Source organism: Bos javanicus, chromosome X (genome assembly GCF_032452875.1).
Source record: "Bos javanicus breed banteng chromosome X, ARS-OSU_banteng_1.0, whole genome shotgun sequence".
NCBI classification, from domain to species: Eukaryota; Metazoa; Chordata; class Mammalia; order Artiodactyla; family Bovidae; genus Bos; species Bos javanicus.
Genome location: NC_083897.1, coordinates 18662109 through 18682095, shown reverse-complemented (window position 1 = coordinate 18682095; position 19987 = coordinate 18662109). Strand labels below are relative to the sequence as shown.

Sequence of the window (19987 nt, the reverse complement as noted above, 5' to 3'; positions counted from 1 at the left end):
GGCCTCCCAGGGAGGAAGTGAAGTCCCTCAGTCGTGTCTGACTCTGTGACCAGATGGACTGTAGCCTACCAGGTTCCTCTGTCCATGGAATTATCCAGGCAAGAATAATGGAGTGGGTTGCCATTTCCTTCTCCAGGGAATCTTCCTGACCCAGGGATTGAACCCAGGTCTCCTGCATTGTAGGCAGACACTTTACCGTCTGAGCCACCAGGGAGGAAGGGGCACTGCCAAAGTCAGCATCCTGACCGTGACCTAGCCTTGTCTTCTCTTCTCTTAACACAGGTTGAAGAAAAAGATAGCAGAAGAGTAGCCACAAAATTACCCGCCAAAGAAACTAAGGCAGCAGAGAACATGCCAGGATTATTAAGTTAGTTGGAAATATCTTTTCACTTTGGAAAATACAAGTTACCCCATGGGTTATTTGATGAGGGGAAAACACCAAGACATGAGTACTGAAGGTCTTTGGGTTGTAAGTTATGATGTGGACCCAGAGGAATGGCACTTGAGGTAGAGCACATAGCTAGCTGCATTCTCTCCTTTCCTTTCTCAGTTTGTACTCTCCCCACCCAAGGGGAAGTCAGGAATGTTGTGGGAGGCAGGGGCCCTTATTAAGAAAGTAGGGAACGGGCCACTGTCGTTCCAACTTCAAGAAGAGGGCATTCACTAGACTGTGGTGTCTCCTGGGCCAAAGTCAGATGCTCTCCTACCCCTGCCTCTGGGGCGGCTATGGAGGGAACTATTAGTTTGAAGTCATTTATTCCAAAGGGCACATCCTAATGGGGCTGAATCTAGACCTATACACATGCTGCTGTCCAGTTAAGGAGAGCACAGTGCTCTCTATAAGAAATAAGTTAAACTTGTGAAAAGATTTCAAAACTGTCCAGGGGAGAGGAGGTGGGGGATCCAAATTAATCCTAATTGTGGAACCCCCGTGGCTTCACTTCTGCCAGCCCCTTCCGGTTTTACCATTACTTTGAGTCATTATTTTCTAATGTTCGTAAAACAGGCTATATGCTGCTGCTGCTGCTGCAAAGTTGCTTCAGTCATGTCCGACTCTGTGCGATCCCATAGACGGCAGCCCACCAGGCTCCTCCATCCCTGGGATTCTCCAGGCAAGAACACTGGAGTGGGTTGCCATTTCCCTCTCCAATGCATGAAAGTGAAAAGTGAAAGTGAAGTCGTTCCGTCGTGTCCGACTCTTAGCGACCCCATGGACTGCAGCCCACCAGGCTCCTCTGTCCATGGGATTTTCCAGGCAAGAGTACTGGAGTGGGGTGCCATTGCCTTCATGGTGCCCTGTAAAACTCTATTCCCCACAAGGGAGTTCTGGGGAGTTGGGTACAGTAAGATTATCTCACAGAATGACACTTGTAGATACCATGTAGATAACACACAATCAGCCCAAGAAATAAATTCCACACATGAACCACATACATTTGAAAGGCCCCAATTGCTGGGAGCCAGGCTAACCTATAGTTAAAGGATTTCTGGAATTTTCTGTGAGCCTTTCAGGCTTCCAATGTTTCATTCCTCTCAGTGTCTGATGGGAAAATCAGCAGGTGAGAGGGCATTTTGTAATATTTAACCTAAAGATAAGAGTTTTGCTAACTACTGAACAAATTTATGGAAAGAAACAATATCTTTGCTCTAACTATTTATATGAAATACCTCAACATTCTAAAATCCTGGAGAAGGTTCTGGTTTGCATGTCACAGGGGCTGGCTGGACACTTAGAAGAGAGGTAGTAGGTAAAATCTGGGCATGGGAAGGGAGACTGGCCTGGAGAAGTTATTCCTTCAAACCTGAGATTCTGTGAAAACTAGAGTGCAAATCTATTTCCTAAAGGAAACTGTACTTTTAGAAGTACACAATTATAGAGATGGAGAACAAATTTTAATGGTTACCAGACATTAGGGAACCCACTCCAGTGTTCTTGCCTGGAGAATCCCAGGGACGGGGGAGCCTAGTGGGCTGCCATCTATGGGGTCGCACAGAGTCGGACACAACTGAAGCGACTTAGCAGCAGCAGCAGCAGCAGCAGACATTAGAGATGGTGGAGGGTGACAGGGTTGGTGTGACTATAAAGGGGTACACCAGGGAGATCTTTGTCATGACAGAATAGTTTTGTGTCTTGATTGTGGTGGTGGTTCTATGAACCTATACATGTAATAAAAGAGCATAGAATTATACACAGACATTGTACCTATGTCAATTTTCTGGCCTTTATATGAAACTATAATTATGTGCGAAGTAATCATTGGGGGAGACTGCGTGAAGGACAACTTCCTATGAGTATAATTATTTCAAAATAAAAAAGTTAACAAACATCAAGCAGAATCCTGCATTTCTTTTAAGTACCCTACAAAACCCTTCGTTTATTTAATTTTTATTTTAAGAGAACCCCACCCCCACACTCCATAACTCCTTGGTTGTTGAGGATTAGAACTACAGACTTAGGAACAAACTTTTCCTTTTCCATCTTAGTTTCTTCATTGGGGAAAAAAATGTCAGAATGCATGTGGCCTTTTTCAAGTTTTTAATCTATAGAACTGATGTTTTGGACTAAGCTATTCAGTTGGTATGCCTTAAGTAGACTGGGCGGTTCTACATCTGTCTAAGCCAGCTCTTCTCCCTGTCATGGAAAAAAAAAAAACACAAACATGTTAAATTCCTGTCGTGCCTTCCATGCAAAAAGAAGCATAAGGGTAGGTGGGTGGGAGAGGACAGGTCAGGAGGGTGTGGGGTTCTGTGGTAAAGCAAGAGGCTCCTCTCAGCTCAGAGGGAGCTGTGCTTCTGATGTTGAGAAGTGTAGAGAAATTGCCCCCAGGAGGTCAAGGCACTTGGAAGATAAACAATTCAACTAGCGTTGGAGAGGGGGCCAATGCAGTTGAATGTAGAAATGTGAATCAGCTTCCCCTCCCCATCTCCCCAAGTCCACCAGAAGCGGAGGTGGACAGAGCCTGAGCCCTTCAGTGAGAACAGGTAGTTATAACAGGCAGGTTTTAAAGGGGTTTGGGTGGGAGCACCTGCTGCTGGTTGTCAGCATCCCAATACACTCTATCTCCCAGAGAGTCCCCAGAGTGGCCTTTGTAGGTTCTATGCATCTCACTGAGACTTATTTAATTCATCTAATCTGGCCCAGAGCACATGACTATAAGCTGCCTCATATGCTCTTATTTTGAGTCATAGGGGCCTGGGTTCATATCCTAACTCTACTGTTTACTAGTTTTGTGATCTTGGGCCAATGGGGATAATACCTGCATTACAGGGTTTCTGAAGGGTCTGGCACCTAATAGGTGCCTAGCAAATGCTAGCCTTCTCTTTGCTCTGCTCATTGTTCCCTGTATGGCTGCCACATTACTTCCTAGACTGTAAGGTCCTTGGGAGAGCTCCTTTATGTTCTCTCTCCCCTGTATCCAGCATAGGGTTGAGCACACTGTTAATGAGTAAAACGGTGCCTTCCTGGCTGCCTCAGTGATACTACTGATGGAGACCCAGAAATGGGCACAAGGGCACATCAACATTCCACTGCTGCTTTGTTGTTTTTGCTTTTTTTTTTTTTTCCACTTAAAAAATATTTTTTTTTAATGTAAGTTATAATTTTTTTTTCTAATTTTATTTTATTTTTAAACTTTACATAATTGTATTAGTTTTGCCAAATATCAAAATGAATCCGCCACAGGTATACATGTGTTCCCCATCCCGAACCCTCCTCCCTCCTCCCTCCCCATACCATCCCTCTGGGCCGTCCCAGTGCACCAGCCCCAAGCATCCAGCATCGTGCATCGAACCTGGACTGGCAACTCGTTTCCTACATGATATTTTACATGTTTCATTGCCATTCTCCCAAATCTTCCCACCCTCTCCCTCTCCCACAGAGTCCATAAGTATAGTTGATTTACATTTTTATAGCTTCCAGGTGTATCAACATTCCATTTCAATATGAAAGTAACATGCTGGATTCTTTACTTCCCTGATACATCATTCTAGTAAAACAGGCCCACATTTAGTGCAAATACAATTGTAGACAAATATTATGTAGCTCAAGTAAAATTAAAGTCAGTGACTAAGTATCTTGACAAAGTGGCTTTTTGATCAGTTTATCAGGTGTGAAGCATGAAAAATATCAATTGCAGACTTACAGGCTTATTACCACAGAATTTAAAAGGTTATCAAATATAGCAAAAAGAGCATTCTTGGGACAATTATCTGTAATAGTATACTGTATCAATGTTATATTTCTTGAATTTGCTAACTTAACTGTGTTTATATCAGAGAATGTTCTTAGGAAATACATTGAAGTATTAGGGGGTGATGGGACATGTTGTCTGCAACTTTGAAGTGTTTCAGAAAAAAGTGTGTGTGTGTATGTAGAAAGAGCGAGAGAGAATGATAAATGTAACAAGATGCTAACAATAGATAAATCTTCATCAAGAGTATGTGAAATTTCTTTTTACTCTCTTTGCAGACAATTTTCCTTAAGTTGAAAATATTTCACATTAAAATTAAAAAAATATTATTTCGACCATTTAACCATTGTGTCTGATGCTGTGATAGGTATGATATTCAAGGGAGAACAAGACATGGTCTCCATCTTTAACCCAGAAATTCACAGTCTGGGGCTGGCAGGACCAAAAAAAAAGGGCCAGGACAATTCAGTGTGGTGAAGGGTGGCACAGAGAAGGTGTGCTAAAACCAGACTTCCTAGGATGAGGTGGTCGGAGGAGGCTCTTTACAGAGGAGGTAAAGGAGAAGCTTAATGTTGGGGGAACTAATTAGGTTTGGGGATGGCAATGGGACATGGAAGCAGAGTTGACCAACAGACTGTGAGTTATAGAGAAGAGGTGCCTGTAGACAGCAAGAGAAAGACACCTGCCTTCTAAGGACAGACAAAAAGGCCTGGATTAGCAGGTGTCAGGGGCCAGGCCCAAATCACCGTAGCCTCTGAGGTAACATAAGAAGTGCTGCTGCTGCTGCTGCTAAGTCGCTTCAGTCGTGTCCGACTCTGTGCGACCCCATAGACAGTAGCCCACCAGGCTCCCCCGTCCCTGGGATTCTCCAGGCAAGAACACTGGAGTGGGTTGCCATTTCCTTCTCCAATGCATGAAAGTGAGAAGTGAAAGTGAAGTCACTCAGTCGTGTCCGACTCTTAGCGACCCCATGGACTGCAGCCCTCCAGGCTCCTACATCCATGGGATTTTCCAGGCAAGAGTACTGGAGTGGGGTGCCATTGCTTTCTCCGGTAAGAAGCGCAGGCATAAGCAAAAACACTAGAAGCCAAAAGGCTGAACACAAGCGGGCTTACTGATGGCTTAGGATGAACTTTATGGTGTGGTATACTGAATGTCCTAGACACATCAGCCCCTAGATTGATTAATGTAAGTAGCCAGGATACATACAGGCATGGCTCCAAATTAGTTAGGATTGCTAATAATAGACTGTGAGGCAGGAAGAGGATGTTAGGCAATCATAAGAAACTAAAGAAGTGATTTTTGAAGAACAGGATGAACTTTACCAGCAATAAGGATAAGGTAGTACCCAATTAACACACAACAGGATGGGGAGAGATTGTTGTTAATAGGAAAAATCCCGAGAACAGTACCAGGTTCCATAATTAAGGGAAATCAACAAGGCAGTACTGCTGTTTCAGATGTCAATGGGGCAATGGGAATTTCCACTAAATAATTAGATACAGGAGCCAGGATGAGAACGTACCTGAATGTTCCTACCAAGGGCCTGGTGGGAGCTCTTTTGTTTTTCCTTTCACTGACAACATTTATTTTATGGAAAATTTATAAAAATAATGAGAACAGCATTAGCTTAATAATGAGGACATTTAATGGCTTTAACAGCACATAAAACTGTCAAAATGTGACAATTTTTGACCTACAAAAATGACAAGTTCATGTTTCAAAAGAAAATGAACCCCCATATACCCAACACCCAGCTTTAGCGATTATCAACACATAATTTAATTTCATTCAAATTCCCACCCATGACCCTGGCAAAGTGACTACTGTGAAGCAAATCTCTAGTGGGATTTTTTTGTGCTTAAAAAAAAACTGATTAAGTATCTATAAAAGAGATTCAAATTTTATATATATATATATATATATAAATATAATGTTTTAGTTCATTTTCCCAGTAATGTATCCTTGTGGTTCAAAATTCAAAAGGTACATACTGTCGTATAATTTTAATATACACAATTTTTATTTTGTAATTACACTTCCATAAAGTGAAAAAAAAAAAAAGGATACAAAACAAAAGGACAAGTGAAAAGTCGCCTTCCAAACCTTGTTACCTAGCCAACAGCTCCCCCTCCTCAGAGGCAACCAACATTAACGGTTTTTTATGTATCCTCCCTGGGATGTTTTACTCATGTTAACAAAGAGATTGCGGAGAAGACAATGGCACCCCACTCCAGTACTCTTGCCTGGAAAATCCCATGGACAAAGGAGCCTGGTAGGATGCAGTCCATGGGGTCGCAAAGAGTCGGATACGACTGAGCGGCTTCACTTTCACGCATTGGAGAAGGAAATGGCAACCCACTCCAGTGTTCTTGCCTGGAGAATCCCAGGGACGGGGAGCCTGGTAGGCTGCCGTCTATGGGGTCACACAGAGTCGGACAAGACTGAAGCGACTTAGCAGCAGCAAAGAGATTGAGAACTATTCCCACTGATTTGTACCTTGCTTCTTTCAGCTAACAAAATATTTGAGATCATTCTATATCAGCTCACAAAGAGCTTCCTCCCTTTCCCAGCTATCTAGCATTCCATTGAAGAACTACAGTTTATTTAAGGAATCAAATCACTCTTGGTGGACTTTTAGGCTGTTTCCAATCCGTTGAGGTTACATACAGTGTTGGAATGACTCAACCTTATGCATTCATCTTGCACCAAAGTAAGTGTATCTATCTGTAAGATAAATGCCTCAAAGCTGAATTTCTGGATGAAAAGGAAGGCACACATAATTTTGATAGATATTGCCAAATTGCCCTTCATCAGCTTGTAGTTATTTTAATGCTGTCTTCACCCTTGTATTCTGTGCAGTTTACCTTCTGCTCCTTTCCACTTACTCCAAGTGGCACTATAGGGGACCATTTCAACATACAGTATCAAACTCAGAAACACCCCCTCTGACCTCAGCCTCGCATGGGTCTCCCTCTACCACTCTGCTGCCAGGACCACCAGCCTGTCCTTCCTTCCCACTCCTTGCCCAGAGGCATCAGTAGCTTGCTGGCTTCCTTTCCTCCTTCCAAGCTGGTGCTGTGATCAGCCATCTTAGCCATGCTAGTGCTGATCTCTGGACTCACTCTCCCTGTGACCTTCTGTAGCACCTGCTCTGCCAATCCTCAGCCCTGTGAAAACCCCACCATCCATTCTCTCCACCTCCCACTCCCAGCCTGCTAACTATTGCTGGAGAAGGTCATGGGATTGGCTCTGTTACAAAGCCAGGCCAGCCAGCCTCAGCAGGGCCCCAAGGGCTACAAGGTAGTCCTTTTAAATATTTGTATCAAATTTCTCTTCGCGATTTTTTCCAATCCTCTCCCTCTCCTCAGATTCCTTACCCCACCCTCACCCCAACCCCAACCCCTCAGTTGAGGGCCAAGCTTTGAGTTTCAATGACAGGACATAGGTCATCAAGAAGGAACTCCCTTGATTCTCTCGATTCTCTTGGTACTTGACCTTTCGTGTCCTTGAGTCACTGCTTTTTCACATCTGCCTGCTCATCCCCACTCCTCAGCCTCCAGAGAACAAGGGACTCCCTCCTCAAGGTTTCCTCTTCCACCTGTGTCCTTGACACTAGGTTCTCTTGCCTTCTCCTACACTTGGCCATCCTCTTTCCCTTTGGGCAAGTTCTTCCCTCCTGGCTAGTTTTTCTCTCTCAGCCTAAAAACACTTCCTTCATATCAGTGTCACTATTCCACACTACCAACAAACTTTAAAAATTTAGCCATCTTTAAAATTACACAACTAATTCATGCCTCCTGGCTTCACTTCTTCCAAGTCAGCCCCAAAATTTAACAGAAAACTCAGAAAATAATGATAAGCAAAAAGAAGAAAATTAAAACCACCCATAATTCACCATGTAACTATTAATATTTCAGTGTGTTTCTTTCCAATCATTTTATATACACATATATAAGCTTAGATATCTATATGTATTTCTTCTTACAAAAGTGGATCATCGTACACAAAATACTGTCATACTGTATTTCAGACATCATGGGCTTCCCAGATGGTGCTAGTGGTAAAGAATCTGCCTGCCAATGCAGGAGACACAAGAGACACAGGTTCAGTCCCTGGGTTGGGCAGATCCCCTAGAGAAGGGAATGGCAACCCACTCCAGTATTCTTGCCTGAGAAACCCCATGGGCAGAGGAGCCTGGCTGGATACAGTCCATGGGGTCTCAGAGTCGCACACGACTGAGAACACATGCACAGACTTAGTCGTCTGGTCCTGGTTAAGTAAATTCACGTCTCTGAGTCCATTTCCTCCTGTGTAAAGTGAGGACTATTATAGTAACTACCTCATAGGGCTGTTGTGAGGATTCAGTGAGACAAAAATATATAAAAACACTTATCACAGTGCCTGACACATAGCAAGTTGAATTAATGTTAGCTATTATAATCTTCCCACATCAATAAATATAGCTCTACATAATAATGTAATGAGTTCTGTCACTGCTGTGTCTAACAGGAGTGACTAAAGCACTGCAGTGACTCACCAGCACATATTCATTTGACATACAAGCAAGTATGTCTGTGGGATAAACTGCCTAAAGCACAACTGCTGCTTCGGAGGCTCTGCACATTTGTAATTTGGACAGATATTGCCAAATTGCCCTTCCTCAAGTGGGAGTTATCATGATTTCTCTAAGTTATCCCTTATTGATGAATATTGAGGCTGTTTTCAAATTTTTCATTGATAGATGGTGAAGAACATTCTTATAACTAAATATCTGCTTGAATTCATGATTATTTATTCAGGCCAAAGGAGAGAGTATAAGTAAATGCATAGAGATGTGGGAGCAAACAGTGTGCGCTGGAAACAGTGATACCCAGAGGGTAGAAGGACAAGAGGTGGGCCTGTAAATAGATTGGGACCAGATTGTAAAAGACTGTGAATTTCACATTTATTCATCTAATCAGTCACTAAATATTTAGTGACTATCTGTTACAGGCCATGCACTGTTTTAGGCAGTTTATTCACTTAGTGAACAAAAACAGAAAAAGATTCCTGCCCTGGGGGAGTTTACATTCTAGTGAAGAGATACAAACAATAAAAGTAATAAACAAACTCTAAAATAAATAAACAGAGACTGTTAGAATGTAATAAGAAAAAAGGAAAGATAGAGTAGGCTAAAGGGGATGAGGTGCTGGGAGTGAAATTATGATATTAGAGTAATATAATATGTTGTTCTTAAATATCAATAATTAATATTAACATTGCACAGTGCAATATTAAATAGAGTGACTGCTGCACTACAGAGTTTAAATTTATTCTAGGAATGAGGAACCACTGAGGTAGGCATTCATATATATTTATCATCATCTGTGCTATATCCACATACTACCTGATACCTAATGGTTTCTTTAAATTGACTTACCTTTCCCTACCTAAATTTATTTTAAATGAAGCTCTATAACACCAACATAAACGGAAACTCAGTATTACATGCCACCAAAGTCTAGAAGGGGATACTGGATGATATCTCTGGCTGGCCTCTGTAACTAGTTCATTACAGAGACTAGTTAGTATATAAGAACAATAACAACCAGCACTTTTAAAACTGCGTGCTTATTATTTGACAGGTAACTTGGTATTTTTACATGCTGCAGATAGTAAATTTAATCTTCACAGTAATTCTATGCCACAGGTACGATTATGGTACCTATTTCTTTAGGAGGAAATTTGGGCAAGTGATTAACTCTCCCAAGCCTCAGCTTCCTCCTAAATAAATGGAGACAATAATGAGGATATATACACAGAACTCATACAATTCAACATCAAAAAAACAAACAACCTAATTTTAAAATGAGCAGAGGATCTGATTAGGCATTTTTCCAAAGAAGACATACGGAAGGCCAACAAGTACATGAAAATTTGCTCAGCAGCACTAATTACCAGGGAAATGCAAATCAAAACCACCTCACACCTGTCAGAATGGCTATTATCAAAAGAGACAACAAATCATAAGCATTGGTGAGAATGTGGAGAAAATGGAACCCGCATGCACTGTTGCGGGACTCTAAATTGGTGCAGCCACTGTGGGAAACAGTATGGAGGCTCCTCAAAAAATTACAAATAGAACTACCCTACAATTCAGCAATTCCACTTCTGGGTATTTTCCCCAAAGAAAACAAAAACACTAATTCACAAATATGTGCACCTCCATGTTTAGTGCAACGTTATTCACACAGCCAAGACATGGAGGCAACCTGAGTGTTCATCGATAGATGAGTTGATAAAGAAGATGTGATACATATACACAATGGAATATTACTCAGCTATAAAAAGATAATGAAATCTTGCCATTTACGAAAACATGGATGGACCTAGAGGGTATTGTACTAAGTGAAATAAGTCAGATAAGGACTACTGTACGATTTCACTTAGATGTGGAATCTCAAAAACAAATGAACAATCATAACAAAACAGGAAAGAGTCATAGATACAGAGCACAAGCATGTGGTTGCCAGAGGGGAAGGTGGGTTGGGAGGATGAGTAAATAGGTAAAGGAGACTAAGAGATACAGACTTCCAGTTACAAATAAATGAGTCACAGGGAACTAACATAGTGTTCTAGGTCAATAATACTTCATTTTTTTAAAGAGAAAATAACCTAAATGTCCCCAAATAAGGATCTAATTGAAGAAATTGTAGTCAGGGTAAGATAGTAAGCAAACATACACATGGACTATGTACTTATAGCCTCTGGTCAGAATTTATATTGATATAAAAAACTGTTAAATTTTTAAATAAGTCAAACAAAAAATATGAAATTTTATATATTGCATGATCACAAAAATATTTCAAAAATATAAATAGGAGAAAAGGCTGGAAGTACATCAAAATATTATTGATCATCTTTGAGAGTTAAGACTATTAGTAAATTTTTAATCTTGTAGTTCTTTGGATTTCCCAAGTTTTCTATGAGTATTTACCATTAAAAGGAAATTTTTAAAAATAAAAAAAGGCAATGTAGGACAGAAGGGCCCATGGCTTGTGCTTACTCCATGTCATGCTTGGGAGAGATGGGGAGAGGGGACAGGAATAGAAGGGAATAGAAGCTCCCAGCTACATCATCCCCTGACCACTAACCCTCAAAATCTAATGACTGAGGTTAGAAGTAAATTACTGCTTTAAAATACAAACACCTTCCCTCAAAGTTAAATTTATTGGTCACTTTAATTTTCCTGCGAAGAACTTTAATCAGAATTTCTAATATAGACTTGCTAGGATGGGAGTTTTGATTAGAAGATGGTAAGAAAATAAACCTCTGGGAGCACCGGGAGGGAAGGCTGGCACTTGGGCTGCTGGAGGGAAAGAGGCAACAGAAAGCAAGCTAAAACTAAAGACAAACTCTCAACTTCAGTTGTCTCTAATTCAAGTCCTTTGGGGGAAGAAACAGAATATAAATACGATAAATAATACATCAGCAGAGAGACGGTGCCTAGTTTCCGTTAACATGATTAGTCTCTGCCATTCAACTTCCTGAGAGATGAGCTTTGTTTCTTAACAAAGGCCATTTTCGGGACTTCTCTGGTGGTCCAGTGGCTAAGGCTCCACACTCCCAATGCGGGGGCCTGGGGTTTGATCCCTGATCAGGGAAATAAATCCCATATGCTACAGCTAAGACCCAGTGCCACTGAAAAAAAAGGCCATTTTCATTCATGAAAAATAATATGGGACTTTGAACCACTCAGCCTAAGAATCTGAACCCCAGAGCTCTTTCCCTAGTTTCAGTAATCTTTTAATAGTGAGATCCCATAAAATCACACAGATGAACCCAGGTTCTCTGAAAGGCTTACAAGCAAGAAAAGTTCAAGATAATGTAGTAATGTAGTCTTTCAGTATTGATTTATAAAGGGAAAGTAAGCCTTTGAATGGAGTGAACAATATTTTAAAATAGTTTAGAGAAAATTAGAGACTGAAGAAAAGCTTGTCATGGAAACAAACAAACAAAAAAGCTAGGAGCAGGATGGTTTTAGCGCTGACATCGAGCAAGCATTGCCTAATGACCCCCAAATGTGATATTAGCCCTCAAATGTGGTATTGTGTGAGTCCTGAGTCACAAAGGAAAACAATGTTGGATCTGCTTGCTGCAGAACACTATATCTACAATGGGATAGACATCCCTAAAGGTAAGTAAGTACACTACCTCTGCTTTCACAATGTAGTAAAAGAGAGAACAAAACCCTTTAGTTGATGGCCAAATGTGGTACTACATTTCTAGTACACAAATAGTTTCCTTCTCCTGCTCAACATTTGAGGAGTCCCAGACAAGACTCAGACAATCCTGGCACTTCTGCTGGAGTTCCTATTTGGTAAAGTGAAATTAGCAAAGTGTGTTGCTTGGTAACATGTGCTCTATTAAACCCTTGGATCTTAGGTATGATGAAATAGACCAAGTACATCTATTTGGTTTGCTTTTTTCTTTCTTTCTTTCACCAAGATCCAAAGGCTGATACCATGCTTCATAGCTTTCCTGGTACCCACAGCCCCCTGAACAACAGGACACTGGCAAATACCTATGAAAGTCACTCTTCTCCTGTCAGTAAGTGAGTGAGTTTGGGAGGCTACATACACGTTAGTATGTCACTGGGACTTTAGCAAGCCATAGCTTCTCTTTAACTGACTATGATTTATCTATGAATTTATCTTGAAGTTAACTAAAAGCGAGAAGTCATATTCCTAAAGAAACTTAGAAGCCTCTGGAGAAAGTTAAGTCAGTTTATTTTCTAAGTCAAATAGGATTATCTTTTGAAGGAAGTATTCCCTTCAGCTGATCATCTTAAACAGTAATGAATAATTGTATTTGGCTAAATACCCAAACTCAAGCTAAACAAGGTAAATTCTTTGAAAGCAAATATAATCTGATGAGCATTTTTGATAAAATAAACATAGTTAAACATATTTCCTCACTCTCACTGATGGCTTTCCTATCTCAAGCAACATTTAACACAACAAATCCTTTTGAAAATTAGGATTTCAAAATCAAACTATCATTTAAACAAACTACATACATGGGCCACATAAATGAACATGCATTGCTGATGGGAATATAAAATGGTAAAATTACTTTGGAAAACAGATCAGCAATTTCTTTCAAAGTTAAACATACACTCACATAACATAGCAATCCTACTAGGCATTTACTCAAGAGAAATTAAAATACACATCTACACAAAAGCTTAAACACAAATATTCATAGCAGCTTTATTTGTAATAACCCATAACTGGAAACAACCTAGATGTCCATCAAAATGTTAATGGATAAGCAAATTGTGCCATATACATACAACGAAACACAACTTAGCAATAAAAGAGATGAAGTGCTGATCCAGGAAACAACATGAATGGATTTCAAGGACATTCTAAACAAAAGCAACTAGACACAAAAGAATATATACTGTATGATTTTATACATATCTATGAAATTCTATAAAAGTGAACTCTAACCTGTAGTGATGATAAAAAGGAGATCAGTGGTCATCTGGAGCCGGTGGTAGGAGTAGAAGATTAATGATGAAAGGTCAGTGGACATTTCTATGGAAGTGGTCTATATCTTGACTGAAAGCTTAAAATAGATGAAATTTATAGTAAGTATGTAAATTACATCTCAACTGAGTTGATTTTTTTCTTTTTCAAATTCTTTTCCCATTTAGGTTATTACAGAATATTGACTAGAGTTTACTGTACCATATACTAGTTTAAATAAAAACTCTTCAAAAGTTGAAAATTTAAAGATACATCTGCTTAGCAAGTGTAAGTAATAAGTATCCTGTGTAAACTGTGGACCAAGATGCAGTCTCTACAATTAGGAAACCACTCGCTTGAAAAAACTAAGCACCCAGGAACATGTGCATGGTAGAAGGCATTGAGCCAATGCTATTTAGAGCTGGTATATACGGTTTAACAGGTTCTTTTAAATAGTGGGAGAATGGCCAAAGGAATAAAAGCCAAAGGATTCACTAGGCTGGAAATGAGACCAATATACACTAGGTTGGTTGGGAGTGCTCATGCACTCAGTGCTCAGTCCCTCAGTCATGTCGGACTCTTTGTGACCCTATAGACTGTAGCCACTAGGCTCCTCTGTCCATTGGATTCTCAAGGCAAGAATACTGGAGTGGGTTGCTGTGGTTGGGAGATCTGGGATCAGATTAAGGACAAGATATGACGTTCTACATCACTGTGAACCCTGGCTTGTCACTATCATCTTATGAAATGCATCTCAATAGAGAGGCCAGTTAATCTGGATGAAGCTTGACTAATCTAAAAACTGATATCAAATGACTAAGACAAAGAGTAGAAAATGGTATAGGACAAGAGGGTCTTCAGATTCCTTGGCCAGACTACAGGGCACCTCTTCCCTCACCATCAGTGTGGAAGCTCATTATCCTTTTGGTGTTTGGCAAACATTCTATTAAGGTTACAATAAATGCAAGAGATCTGATGAGGAACTGACCTAGAATATTTTATTCATCTATATAGCTTTAGAAATTAAAAGATGGGAAAAATAGATAATTGAGTATCTCTCATATACAGTCTTAGGATAGGATTCAGAATACAGTCCTATTGCACTGGGAAATAATCTGAAATTATTTTTTTAATCAGAGGGACCTAATAATATCACAAGTTTTTAGGAACTGATAAGGAAATGTGAAAAACAAGAGTGGACTGTTGTAGTCATTTCTGGGTGCCACACTTGAAGGATATTGACAAATTGGAGGTTAATGGCCAGGATGGTAACAAGGCCTGGAAACCATCTCAGAGAAAAAAGACTAGAATGGAAACCTAGAATAGAAAAGATCTGTCTGGACATGGTAGCTGTTGCCAAATATCTGAAAGTCTACACCTATGGGAGAGGTGATGCTGCTGCTCAGTCGCTCAGTCATGTCTGACTCTGTGTGATCCTGTGGAACTGTAGCCCACCAGGCTCTTCTGTCCATGGGATTCTCCAGGCAAGAATACTGGAGTGGGTTGCCATGCCCTTCTCCAGGGGAGCTTCCCGATCCAGGGATTAAACCCGAGTCTCCTGCATTGCAGGCTGATTCTTTACCATCTGAGCCACTAGGGTAGAGGTGATAGATAGACTTTGCCTATTTTTGTGGCATTCCCTATGACAAATTAAGACCAAAGAATGGAAGATAGATTTAGTTCAATATCTGGGGGAATTTTTTAATGAGCAGAACATTCAAACAGTTGAAAGGCTCTTTGACTCTCCTTCAGTGAAAATTAAAATAGAAGTAAGTGAAGAGTCCCAGGGAGTGCTAGTGGTAAAGAACCCTCCTGCCAATGCATGGGGGCTTCCCAGGTGGTAGCACCTTACACCTCTTACACCTGCCCATGCCAGAGATGTAAGAGATGTGTGTTCGATCCCAGGGTTGGGAAGATCCCCTGGAGGATCCCCTGGAGGAGGGCACAGCAACCCACTTCAGTATTCTTGCCTGGAGAATCCCATGGACAGAGGAGCCTGGCAGGTTACAGTCCATAGGGTCGCAGACTTGACTGGACATGACTGAAGTGACTTCACACGCACACACTCAAGTGAAGAATCCAATAGTGATAAGGGAGCACTGATGCTCTTATCCTTTCCCTCACATTTGTCAGAACTGCATATGAATTTCTAAAACATATTTATCTTCTATTATTTCTTGATTATACAAGTAACAGGTTTGCTATGTGAAAAAAAATGAAAATACAGACAAGCAAAGAGAAACACAAATGAAAACAAAATCATGCATCTTCCACCTCCTAGAAATGTAAACATTTTGGCATATAGCCTTACAGAATTTTTTCTGTTATAGATCCCTATAAAATATATACATATACTTTTAAAAAACATAAATGAGATACCATTAATAACACTACTTTTTTACTTTACAATACAGTATAAACATTCTTAACAGGTACATCATTCTTAACAGGTACAGAGATTTCCATGGAATGACTATACTGTATGTAATTTGTTTACCCAAAGTTTCCCAGAGGACATTCTATATAACATTAGTTCTATAAGATGACCCTCAAAAAAATAGGACTTAGGTTAAATAGTTTAAAATGCCCCATACCATATTCCCTTTCTTGGGCTTTCACATGTTAAAGAAATGAATTCACTGAGTTCCCCAAACTTACTTGACCAGAGATTGTCCATGGCCTCCCCCTTCTTTAATTCTTCAGGACACTTACTTATATTTTATAAAACACTCTGATAAGTGCTAGATTAACTGATACTTTAGTGTTAGACTTTAGGTTTCTAGTTTTTTACATTAAACTTTCCGTTTTAACCATATTGAAGTATACAATCCAGCATATGCGTGCATGTGCACTCAGTCGTGTCCCACTCTTTGTGACCCCATGGACTGTAGCCTACCAGGCTCCTCCGTCCATGGAATTTTTCAGCAGGAATACTGAAGTGGGTTACCATTTCCTACTCCAGGGGATGTTCCCAGCCCAGGGATCGAACCCATATCTCTTGTGTTTCCTGCACTGGCAGGCAGATTCTTTACCAACAGTGCTACCTGGGAAGCTTATATTCACAATTACATTCCCACTCTATATTTCCAAAGGTTTTTCATCATCTCAAACAGACATTCTGTACCCATTAAGAATCCTCATTCCCCCTCCCACCAGCCCCTGGTAACCTGTAAACTATTTTCTGTTTCTACAAATTTGTGTAAGTAAGTGGTGACATGCAATATTTATCCTTTTGTGTCTGGCTTATTTCACTTATAATGTTTCCAAGGTTCACCCATGTTGTAGCAAGTGTCAAAACTTCATTCCTTTTTGTGGCTGAATAATAGTTCGTGGTATGGATATACCACATTTTATCCATTCATCTGGTGATGGACTCAAGTTGTTTCAACCTTTTGGCTATCATGAATGAATAATGCTGCAAGGAACACTGGCATACAAGTACCTGTTCAAGGCTTTGTTTTCAAGAAGTGGAATTAATTGGATCATATGGTAACTATGAGTTTAATATTTTGAAGAACTGATAAAGTTTTCCACAGTTGCCGTGTCATTTTACATTCCAGTGAGAAAGGTGCAAGGGTTCCATTTCTCTGCATCTTGATCAATACTTGCTACTTCCTGTCTTTTTTTATTAGAGCCATCCTCATGTATGAAACGGAGAAGGCACTGGTGACCCACTCCAGTACTCTTGCCTGGAAACTCCCATGGACGGAGGACCCTGGTAGGCTGCAGTCCGTGGGGTCACTAGGAGTCGGACATGACTGAGCGACTTCACTTTCACTTTTCACTTTCGTGCATTGGAGAAGGAAATGGCAACCCGCTCCAGTGTTCTTGCCTGGAGAATCCCAGGGACGGGGGAGCCTGGTGGGCTGCCGTCTATGGGGTCGCACAGAGTCAGACACGACTGACGTGACTTAGCAGCAGTAGCAATAGCATGTATAAAATGGCATCTCTTTGTGGTTTTGATTTGCATTTCCCTAATAACTAATAATGTTGAACATCTTTTCATGTGCTTATTGACCATCTGTATATCTTCTTTGGAGAAATGTCTATTCATAAAGTCCTTTGCCCATATTTTAATTGGGCTTTTTGTTGTTGAGCTATCAGAATTGCTTACATATTCAGGATTAAACCCTTATCAGATATGATTTACAAAATTTTTTTACACTACAGATTGCCTTTTCACTGCCTTGATAATGTTCTTTGATTCACAAAAGTTCTTAATTTTTATAAAGTTCAATTTATTTTTCTTTTGGTGCTATATCTAAGAATCCATTGCTAAATCCAGGGTCATAAATATTTACCCTCTTCTTTTTCTAAGAATTAAATGGTTTTGTTGTTCAGTCACTAAGTTGTGTTCGACTCTTTATGATCCCATGGACTGCAGCACGCCAGGCTTCCCTGTCCTTCATCATCTCCAGGAGTTAGCTCAAACTCGTGTCCATTGAGTCAATGATGCCATCCAACCATTTCATTCTCTGTTCGTGTCCATTGAGTCAATGCCATCCAACCATTTCATTCTCTGTTGCCCTCTTCTCCTCCTGCCCTCAATCTTTCCCAGAACCAAGGTCTTTTCCAATGAGTCTGCTCTTTGCATCAGGTGGCCAAAGTGTTGAAGCGTCAGCTTCAGCATCAGTCCTTCCAATGAATACTCAGGGTTGATTTCCTTTAGGATCAACTGGTTTGATCTCCTTGCTGTCCAAGGGACTTTCAAGAGTCTTCTCCAACACCACAATTCAAAAGCAGCAGTTCTTCAGTGCTCAGCCTTCTTTATGGTCCAACTCTCACATATGTACCTGACTACTAGAAAAACCATAGCTTTGACTGTATGGATCTTTGTCACTAAAGTGATGTCTCTGCTTTCTAACATGTTGTCTAGGTTTGTCATAGATTTTCTTCCAAGGAACAAGCATCTTTTAATTTCATGGCTTGCAGTTGCCATCCACAGTGACTTTGGAGCCCAAGAAAATAAAATTTGCCACTGTTTCAATTTTTTCCCCTTCTATTTGCCATGAAGTGAGTGATGGGACCAGATGCTATGGTCTTCATTTTTTGAATGTTGAGTTTTAAGCCAGCTTTTTCACTCTCCTCTTTCACCCTCATTAAGAGGCTCTGAGTTTCTCTTTACTTTCTGCCATTAGAGTGGTATCATATGCATATCTGAAGTTGTTGATATTTCTCCTGGCAATCTTGATTCCAGCTTATGTTTCATCCAGCCTGGCATTTCAAATGGTGTACTCTGCATGTAAGTTAAATAAGCAGGGTGACAATATACAGCCTTGCTGTACGCCTTTCCCAATTTTGTAACCAGTTCATTGTTCTGTGTCTGTTTCTCACTGTTGCTTCTATTCCTGCATATAGGTTTCTCAGGAGACAGGTAAGGTGGTGTGGTATTCCCATCTCTTTAATACTTTTGCAGTTTGTTGTCATCCACAGTCAAAGGCTTTAGCATAGTCAATAAAGCAGAAACAGATGTTTTTCTGGAATTTCCTTGATTTCTCCATGATACAACAGATGTTGGCAATTTGATCTCTGGTTCCTCTGCCTTTTCTAAATCCAGCTTCTACATTTGGAAGTTCTCAGTTTATGTACTGTTGAAGCCTAACTTGAAGGATTTTGAACATTACCTTGCTAGCATGTGAAATTGTACAGTAGTTTAAACATTCTTTGACATTGCCCTTATTTGGGATTGGAATGAAAACTGACATTTTCCAGTCCTGTGGCCACTGGTGAGTTTTCCAAATTTGCTGGCATATTGAGTGTAACACTTTAACAGTATCATCTTTTAGGATTTGAAATTTCTCAGCTGGAGTTCCATCACCTCCACTAGCTTTGTTCATAGTATTGCTTCCTAAAGCCCACCAGATTTCACACTCCAGGATGTCTGGCTCTAGGTCAGTGACCACATCATCGTGGTTATCTGGGTCATGAAGACCTTTTTTGTACAGCTCTTCTGTGTATTCTTGCCACCTCTTCTTAACATCTTCTGCTTCTGTTAGGTCCATACCATTTCTGTCCTTTATTGTGCCCATCTTTGCATGAAATGTTCCCTTGGTATCTCCAATTTTCTTGAAAAGATCTTTAGGTCTTAATATTTAGGTCATTGATCCATTTTGAGTTAATTTTTGTATACGGTATAAGGTAGGAGTCAAATTTCAGTGTTTTGCACATGAATATTCAGTTGTCCCAGCCCAATGTGTTAAAAATGTTAGGTTTTCCAAAGTGACAAATAATTTTACAGTCAACATCTATTTCAACTTGTCCTATATATTCTCCTAAGAAAAA

The 19987-nt window shown here is 40.3% G+C and overlaps 1 protein-coding gene across 2 annotated transcripts in view; it reads right to left on the bottom strand.

Annotated features, from left to right (window-relative positions):
- Nucleotides 1–2074: 2074 nt before the first annotated feature.
- LOC133242304 (P2R1A-PPP2R2A-interacting phosphatase regulator 1-like) overlaps nucleotides 2075–19987 on the bottom strand; it is a 67787-nt gene continuing 49874 nt past the window's right edge. The window contains exons 6-7 of one of the 2 annotated variants that reach the window (XM_061408398.1): nucleotides 13688–13805; nucleotides 2075–2632 (exon numbers count right to left, since the gene is read on the bottom strand). The gene's annotated coding sequence lies outside the window, so the exon portion shown is untranslated. The remainder of the gene's footprint in view (nucleotides 2633–13687; nucleotides 13806–19987) is intronic. The other variant, XM_061408397.1, reaches the window with a different exon arrangement.